Source organism: Malus sylvestris, chromosome 17 (genome assembly GCF_916048215.2).
Source record: "Malus sylvestris chromosome 17, drMalSylv7.2, whole genome shotgun sequence".
Lineage (NCBI taxonomy): Eukaryota > Viridiplantae > Streptophyta > Magnoliopsida > Rosales > Rosaceae > Malus > Malus sylvestris.
This window is the reverse complement of record NC_062276.1, coordinates 12,310,876-12,320,960: the sequence shown is the minus strand read 5'-3', so window position 1 is coordinate 12,320,960 and position 10,085 is coordinate 12,310,876. Positions and strand designations below refer to the sequence as shown.

The window sequence follows — 10,085 nt, the reverse complement described above, 5'->3', positions numbered from 1 at the left end:
TTGACGATCGAATTAGTTCATTGTATTCATATAGGGTTAAGAGTGTAACTGTAAAAAATCATCAAAATCGGAGTTAAATTAACTGTTAAATTGTGAATTTTCGTTTATAGTCGTTGAAATGTTTTGTCTCATTACTTGATCTCTGAATGTTTTCTTTTTGCAATTTTTGGCGTATGCGATCTCGAAGCATATACAGACAAGTTTGACGGTTAGATCATTGAAACTAGTTTCGTACAATGCGTTTCTCATCAAGTTCAATGGTATATATATTTACAAAGTAGATTTTAATTTATATATTTTGTACTTATAACACTTAAGAAATTAATTGATATATATGTAGAAAAAATTATTGTGGGTTTTTGTTAGAAAAATATATTATTGTGGGGTTTATTTAAAAAAAATTTAATTTGAAAGGAGGAAAATCACATTTTTCAGTAATTTTTATAATAATTTTGTTTTTTGAAAAAATACTTTGCGAGACCCCTTAATGTGAACGTCGCGCAAAACCACTTTGCACGACGTCAAATTGTATAACTACGCCACGCGAGTTGTGATAAATTTGGCGGTCCAATAGTGAAAAATAGGCGGTTTTTTTTTCAATTTTCCAAGTTTTGACAAAATAATTGAACCCTCCCTCTTTCTTTCCCCGTAGACCCCAAATCTCCCTCTCTTTCTTTCCCCGTTGACCTCAAATCCTGTCTTTCCTCTTGGGTCGTTGAACCCAGACCTTGAACCCAAACGACAGGCCGCCATGGGAATCTCGAAGCCGACGCGAATCAAGTCCCAAAATCAAGGTAAGGGTTTCTGATTTTCGATGGGTTTTTGTCACAAATTTATCTATTACCAAATTGCTGCATTATTTCAACTTGTGGCATTTTGAGCGTGGGGAGACCTGCATTGAGTGAGTTAAACTAACAACAAAGTATAAGTTGGTGTGTGATTTGTGTACTGGGAAGAAACCACGTTTGAATTAAAGGATATTATTGGATAATTTCACGGTAATCAGCATAATTTCCACAGAAAACACGTTTGAATTAAAGGATATTATTGGTTTGTGTTCGTTTCTAAATTTGATAATTTGATTGGTTGGGGAATTGGATCTCAAGAGAGTGATTTCTTTACGTGCATAATTGTGGTCAAGTTGTAGGTTCCCATTTAACTGCAATCATTACATATCTTGAGTACCAGGGGACAACATGTTAAATTAAGTTTCCTGTAAACATGGTTGTTTTAGACCTAGAATTCTTCGATTTTTTATTTTTTTTTGAGCATGCCTTAAAGAAAGGTGCCCTTAAAGCCCCTGAAGGTTTATTTCTCTGTTCTTTTTATTTTTCTGCATTATTTCAACTTGTCAAGTGTACAGTTAGGTTCATCACTGCGCCATGTGGCCTTTTGAATGTGGGGAGACTTGCTAACGACAAAGTATAAGTTGGTGTGTGATTTGTGTGCTAGGAAGAAACCACGCTAACCATGATACGAAATATCGCTAGGCGTGGTTTACTAAAACATCATATTTTATTTACTTTGTAAGTTAGATAGTTTTGTTTCTCAAAACAGTAATAGTAACAACAATAGTAACACTACTACCAAGAGTTGGGATTGATTGTCATTGCCTACAAGTCACCACTTATGCTAACAAATGTAAACTCTTGTGGCAAGAGTTTGAGCAGATGTTGATAAATGTTTTAACACTTCCTGGCACAAGGAAGTGATTATTCTGTCTCTGTTTCTCCTTTCCGGTGTTTGGATTCGGTGAGGTCACTAAGCTTCTGGACCTATCAATTACTCTGAACCAGCCTTTTTCTTACTAACTAGGTCCATTCTATTTTCGTTTTCTTAGCAATAGAATGGCCTTTCTCTTGCACAGATTGATGTTAATAATTGTATATTAGTTTGTTTGTAGGTTGTCATTTGAAACCCTTTTCTTGCTCTTTGAATTGTTTTTGAGTATTAAAAGAACGAAAATTAAAAATAAGGGATAATTTTGATGCGGTTCCTAATCCTTAACATTCTTTGACTAAAACTTTAATGGTATTCAAAGTTTGATCAAAGTCTCTTAACTTTGTACAACTCATTATATTACAATTAATATTTATATTTTTATAGTTTTGACATTAATTGTTTGATATTTTATGAGATTTATAATCCTATAAATTTAAAATCCCTCATTATGATACTATTAGAAACGGTTACAATAAAAAAATTCAAACATTTTGATTGAATAAATGGATAAAAACTATGTAAAAATAAGAAATAATAAATGGCAAAAGAATGTAATCCATGGTGTTAAAAAATTTGGTACATTTCATATATAACAAAGTGGTACATTAATAAAGAAGAATGGGTACATTATAAATAAATTAGGGTACATATAAAAGATTAAAAAATTATGAGTACAAATGAATTTTTAAAAAATATAAGCGCTAAAAGAAATTAATACATGGGTACAAAATAAAACTAAAAAGAAAATACTACAAATTTAAAAAAATGTTGCAAATTAAAAGTGGGTACAACCTCAAAATATAAATATTAGGCATAAAACATAAATATACCATATGTAATTTTTCTATCATTGATTAAATATACAATGTCACGTGACGGTATACACATGGGTACAAACACAAATAAAACTTTAAAAAATATGGGCACAAAAAGAAACTAATATATGGGTACAAATTAAAAATGAAAAGAAAATTGGTACAAATTAAAAATAGGTACAAACTAAAACTAAAAATAAAAATAAAAATATATGATAAAAAATTTAGCCATAAATATAAATATACTAATTTTAAAAATTTTAACACTAAGGGAATATATTTAAAAATAAAAATATTTTATTATTCAAATAATTAATGATGTTATTAATATCCAAGAATCTTGATAAAAAATTGAATATGATTTTAATTAATGGAGTAACAAAAAGAAGGATGTGAACCTAATTTCTCCTAAAAATAATCTGTAGATTGTGCACATATGAGTGGCAAAACAACTTGCTTACTGTTTCTAGATCTTCAAAGACAAACCTGATGTATAGGGTTAAGTTTCCTTTTCGAAGAAATGAAAAATTAACTACGGCAAAGATACATAGTTGTATGCGGCGGGTGGTTGTTAATTACTAATGTTGTCTCACTTCCACCATTTGAAAATATATCATACAATGCAGAATGCAAACATAGATTTTTGCTTTTTGTCATTTATGTTTATTCCACTGTTAATATATCATACAGTGCAGAATGCAAACATTGATTTTTGCTTTTTGTCATTTATGTTGATTCCACCGTTAATAATCTGTCTACCTTGATTGTGCAGGTGTTCATTTTGTACATTGTAACGCTATCTTTACTCTTTGAGATCCTTGCTCTAGCAATCCTTAAAGGTGTGGATAGTTTTTTTACATTCTTTTTATTTGCAAAGTTATGTTTCATAATCATATCTTGCCTTTTGTTTCTTTAATCGTCTCCATGCTGCTGATCCTTAGTTATCTTGTTTTCTTGCATGCAGCTGAGGGCCCAGGGCGAGGAGATGAAGACCTGTGTCGGGAGGGTGCAAGAACTTGTACAAGCCATATAGATGTCCGGCCTCCAAATCTCGCTACCAGCACCTCATCTTGCTCCACCTTCGACCTCAGAGCCACCTTGCAATGTTGATACCCAGTAGCCTGATTTATTAAACCTAGTTCACTTGTAGTTTTTTCTTTTTTGTTCGGACATCTTGTATGTACATTTTCATATATTTTATAATTAAATACTTTTGCTTGGTTAATTAATTATTCTTTAGAATTTAATTACAATATTGATCAAAAATTAAAAAAAATTATTTTTCACTAATTAAAAAAAAAGGGTTTGAAAGACGCAAGCCTTAGGATGTGCGTCGCGCAAATTATCTTTGCACGACGTAGCACGTGCGTCGCGCAAAGTTACTTTGCACGACGTAGGCAATGCATCGCGCAAAGTACTTTGCACGATGTATGACGCGTGTCGCGCAAAAGTACTTTGCACGTGCATCACGCAAACCTTACCGTCACTGCCTTGGCGCGACGATTAGCGCGAGACGAAGAGTGTGTCACGCAAACCCTTGAGCAACGATTTTTGACTTTGCGCGACAAATGTATGTAAGTCGCACAAAGTATTTTTTTTTACTAGTGAGTCCGAGTAAGAATCTTCCCATCATGTAATTCTACTCGAACAAGACTTAATCACCTAAACCTTAGTATTCATATCTAATTAGGTTTACTAATCGTATCATTTAGCTATAAAATCCTAATAATACACTCTTTATTAGCGTACAAGTATTATTGAAATCAATCTCTGCAATCCTGAATCTGTATAAGATATTAAATACAAGTGTGCAACTCTAATATAGTCTTACACCTAATACCAGTTCAGTTCGAGGTAGTCAACGCACCCTGAATAACTTATGTTGATTGTTCACTAGGTTTGTATATATTCTATATTGTTCACTACTTTTTTATATATTCTATTATACTAGTACTAGTTTAATATATCACATTCCCCACATTTAGGATATATCTAAAGGACACATGAAGATCATGTAGCCAAAATAGTGTATCAGTTTTAATAATTAATTTGTTGCTTTCTATACATGATTTGTTGCGGTTTTGCGCATGGTGACTTGACTAGGGATGACAACGGTTCAGTTTGGAGACGGAAATGCTATATTCATCCCTATAATCACGAAAATTAACCATATCCATAACCGCAAATTAACCATCGGAGATTATCCATAACCATATCCACCGGTTAACGGATTTTCAATCGGTTATCGGTTATATCCATCTTCGTAAAAAAAATTAAAAAAAAAATTATATTCATCCAATTGATGCACTATAAATTTTAGTAGATACTAATTCCATCATTAAATAGCAACATCCAATTACAAAAAACATATCAATATATTTGAAGCTGTTTATGATAAATTGGTCCAATAAAAAAAAAGAGGACAAAAGCAAATACGAAAGGAAGACAAAACAAATTGACTCAATGAATTAATTTCTTGACAGTGAGACTCTTGAAGAGAGATGAATCTGATAAACTTGGAACATTTGATAATTGATATATAAAATGATTCAATGAATTAATTTGTTTGAGTATAACAATAAGAGTATTGAATTGATGAGGTTGTTGGTATGCCCCATGCATGATGTTTGGTGCATAATAAAGATAGTATAGGGTTTGATGCATGCATAATGAATTAGTATAGGGAGGGTTTGATAAATTAAATAAAATTATATTATATATCAAATATATATATATACACACACACACAGAGTATATATTCGGGTCGGATTTAGGGATGGATATGGATTGGGGACCCCTATAACCATATCCAAAACCATAACCAAATAAAGTTCACGGTTTTTCCCCATATCCATATCATACCTGAATTTTCATATCCAAATCCAATCCATTCGGACGGTTGTCCACGATTATCGGATTTAACGGTTAGAATTGTCATCCCTAGACTTGACCCTCACCAAGAAGGTTAGATGAAGAAGGATTAAGCTTCACAGCTTGGCCAGCAAGAGAAGGAGAGGAGAGAGCTATTGTTGAAGAAGCCATTTCAGAAAAGATGAAATATAGTGTATGACTACTGAGTATATTACTCTTAGTTAGTCTGCACAATGTTGTTGTTGTTTGGTCAGAGACGTAGGTGGGTATATATACTATTTTGGTGCATGGGGAGCTTATCTACGTGATATCTTCATTCCTTTTTTCATTGGTGAAAACGATGTTCCAAGGATTTTCACGATCGATTTTGTTCAATTGGAGATTTGATGATTTCCTGTGGGTTTGATATGCTCCACTAGTTTACTTCCAAAAACAGAAAGAAAATGTTAAAAACTGTTTTATGTTGTAAAATTGTGATAATGAATGTCCACATGCTTTAAGTGAGGAAGACTTGAGGATAGTAGTGTAATTGTTGTTGTGTGATGTTTTCAAAAGGGCAATCATTTCACTTTTTGGTTTGTCACGGATGTGACTCTATTTAAAGAGTACTCCGTGTGCGATTACAATACACAACAACAACAAAAAGAAGTGAAAGCAATAATATCAGTATTCATCCCTTCCTCTTTTTACCTGCAATCCTTTTGTGTTATAGTTACGAAACTAAATAATGTGATTTTTTGCACCCACTTCACTCGTGTCCCTAGCAAAGATTATCTCTCCAACTTTTGCCTATTTATAATATTTTGGATATTATATGCTTTGAGCTTTAGCCAATTGAATTGCTCATTGCTCTTCGTGGTGGGAGACGTCTTCAATTCCAGATGGTTGGACATATGTTCCACTTGTTAGGTGTTGATCTCAAGCCAATATGATTTCGTCACATACTCTTTGATGAGAGTATTGACCTCTTGAGATTCTTGGAAAGAGAGGATAAATTTACTCTTGTGGATTGTTGATACATCTGTTAAATTTTCAAATCTAACGTAAACTATTCACAAATCAACACAAAATAACAATATATCACGGGGTGTGCTATCTACACACCCCAACTTACTTCTCACACACTTTTTGTTAATATTTAGCCGTTGATCTTCTTCAATTCTTCCGATCTGACGGCCGAAAATTAGAAAGGTGTGTGAGCCCTTCTCCGGCCACACCACACCCACACCATACCGCACATCTTCCACACCATCGATGTGACCCCTTCCCTATTTATCTCATCCGACGACTCCGACACGATGCCTTCTCACTCTCCTTCACCTTCGACGCCTGCAGTGTAGAAAGTAAAAAATTTCACCCTAATTCGTCAAATTTAATTAGGGTTTCAATTTGGGATTCTGAAATGGAGATTAGGGTTGTGATTTGGGAATTCTTAAATAGAATTAGGGTCTCAATTTGGGATTGAAATGTAATAAGGGTTTTGATTTGGGATTCTAAAATAGAATTAGGGTTTCAGTTTTAGGGATTTTAAATTGTAATTAGGGGGTTTCGATTTTGGAATTTTGAATTAAAATTAGAGTTTTGATTTGAATCCTATCAGCCTTCACCATATATCCTTAGGGATGGGCACTTGGAACTGAACCGAAATTTAACTAAACCTGATTGCATCTAACTGTTTGATTTTCGTGGTTTTGAAATGGTTTAACCGAACCGAAGTCATAAAAATGGTTTGGCTTCGGTTTTGAACATCGGGAACTGAACTGAAATTGAACCTCAACGTAAAATTAAAAAAAAATATTTTAAGTGGGATCCATCAATATATTGCTGAGGATCCATCAATTTTTTGCTGGGGATCCATCATTTAATACCACAGATCCTTTTGTTTCCCTAATGTGATTGCTGGGGATCAATTATATGGGTCTAAGTGGGATCATAGAGGAATATACTTCCAGACTGAGACATTGATCAGCCATTCCTAGGAAGAACCCTTTGTTTAGAGAAAGTCACATTGATCAGTTACCGTTGACCATCGTTGTTAGAATGAGGATATGCTTGTTAGAATTCATGTGTCTAATTGAATCTCTTATACAATAAGGATATGCTTGTTAGAATTCATGTGTCTTTGAACAAATTTGTATGGATTTGCCTAATTACTTTAATGACCAGTGTTACCTGTCAATGAAATGGATTTGAACTTGATTTCAAGTTGAATTTTAGTACGGTGATTATGATTTTTTTGTTCTTCAATTGGGTTGATTAATGACATAAGGCATTTAGTTTGTAAATGGTTTGACACCAAACCGAATAGCAGCCAACCCGAAAAACCGAAACCATTTCGGTCAAATTTCAATAAACCGAAATAATTGGTTTGGTTTCGGTTTTTATCCTCTTCCTGAACCATTTGGTTCGGGTTTTCCTAACCCAAAACCACCCCTTGTATTATTATATATAGAGTGCTGATAAATTCATTTCACTGTCTTATTTTCCCACCCATGTTTAATAAAAATTATCCTCTTGTATAATGACATATAAAGACAAATGAAAAAAAATAATGACTTAGTATCAATTTTACTCACTGTCTTATTTCTGCATCCTCTCTCACTTCAAATTTGTATTGTTATGAATTATTTCTGATTTTATTTTGGTAATCGATTTTTAATTATTAGTCATAGTGGCTCTTATATCAATGTCACTGTTTTGTAATAAAAAGTTGCAAATTTTCACATTCAATCAACAAAACCTTTGAGGTAGGTTTTGTTGGAATCCCATATCGGTGGGTGAAAATAAAACAATGGGGTTTAAATATGATTACCTCACTCTAACTAATACCGAGATCTTTTGTAATAAAACTCACACCTGACGAATTGGGCAGGTGGTAAAGTTGGGGAGAGTATCGGTGTCGTTAGAGTATGGCCTAATGGGCTTGTTGATCCAAAAATCCAACATGGTATTAGAGTCAAGGTTCGGGCCCGTGCAAGTCAACGAGCTTGTCACCAAGAAGGAAAAAAGCCAGGACTCTTAACAGAGAGACAGCCTATAAGTTCTATTGAAACAAGTCTAGACTCTTAACATAAAGTCGACCTCTGAGTTTCAATTGCCGATGTGTGGATCTCCACATGTGAACCACTAAATGGGGTTACACGTGAAGGGGTGTGTTGTTGGAATCCTACATCGGTGGGTGAAAAGAAACCCTACTTTAACTAATATCGAGGCATTTTGTGGGAAAACTCCACACCTAATGGATTGGGCAGGTGGTAAAGTTGAGGACAGTATTGGTGTTGTTAGAGTGGGGCCCTCTGGGCCCGTTGATCTAAAAATTTTCAACATGGTATCAGAGCCTATGGTTACAGGTCCGTGCAAGCCAAAGGCTTATCGTAAGGAAGTGTGGGCTTGGAAACAAGCTTGGACTCTTAACATAGAGCCGGCCTCTGAGTTCTTAAGAGTCAGTTCCTGAAAAAAGATTGAAAACAATTTTGGACTCCATTGGAGCCGATCTCTGAGTTTTCAATTACCGATGTGTGGATCTCCACATGTGAACCATTAAATGAGGTTATATGTGAGGGGGCGTGTTAGCAATCCCACATCAGTGGGGGTAAAGAAAAGTAATCACTATAAATAGGATTACCCCACTCTAACTAATACCTAGGCATTTTGTAGTAAAACCACACACCTGATGGATTGAGTAGGTGGTAAAGTTGGGGACAGTATTGATGTTGTTAAAGTGGGGTCCACCGGGCCCATCAATCTAAAAAAATTTCAATATGGTATCAGAGTCAAGGTTCAGGCTCGTGCAAGCCAACGAGCTTGTCACCAAGAAGGAAACAAGCCATAACTCTTAACAGAGAGTTGGCCTCTGAGTTTTTAAGAGTCACTTCCTGAAAAAGAAAATGGGATTTAAATATGATTACCTCACTCTAATTAATACCGAGACATTTTGTGATAAAAATCACACACCTGACGGATTGGGCAGGTGGTAAAGTTAGGGACATTATCGGTGTCGTTAGAGTGGGGCCCAACGAGCTTGTCGATCCAAATCCAACATGGTATCAGAGCCCACTGTTACGGGCCCATGCAAGCCAAAGGCTTGTCACAAGGAAGTGTGGGCTTAGAAACAAGCTTGGACTCTTAACATAGAGTTGGCATTTGAGTTCTTAATAGTCACTTCCTGAAAAAAGATTGAAAACAAGTTTAGACTCCATTGGAGCCGACCTCTAAGTTTCAATTGCCGATGTGTAGATCTCTACGTGTGAACCACAAAATGGGGTTACGCGTGAGGGGGCATGTTAGCAGTCCCACATCGGTGGGGGTAAAGAAAAGCAATGACTTTAAATAGGATTACCTCACTCTAACTAATACCTATGCCTTTTGTAGTAAAACCCCACACTTGACGGATTGGGCAGGTGGTAAAGTTGGGGACAATATCGGTGTTGTTAGAATGCCCCCCCCAGCCCACCGATCTAAAAAAATTTCAACATGATATCAGAGTCCACGGTTACGGGTCCATGCAAGCTAAAGGCTTGTCACAAGGAAGTGTGGGCTTGGAAACAAGCTTGAACTCTTAACATAGGGCCGACCTATGAGATCTTAAGAGTCATTTCCTGAAAAAAGATTGAAAACAAGTTTGGACTCCATTGGAGCCGACCTCTAAGTTTCAATTGTCGATGTGTAGATCTCTAC

The 10,085-nt window shown here is 35.0% G+C and overlaps 1 long non-coding RNA gene across 1 annotated transcript; it reads left to right on the top strand.

Moving 5' to 3' along the window:
- The first annotated feature begins 605 nt into the window (after positions 1-605).
- On the top strand, positions 606-3,762 carry LOC126611179 (uncharacterized). The gene is made up of 3 exons (XR_007618736.1): positions 606-794; positions 3,310-3,376; positions 3,502-3,762. It is a non-coding gene; the product is annotated as an uncharacterized LOC126611179 (long non-coding RNA).
- The last annotated feature ends 6,323 nt before the right edge of the window (positions 3,763-10,085 follow it).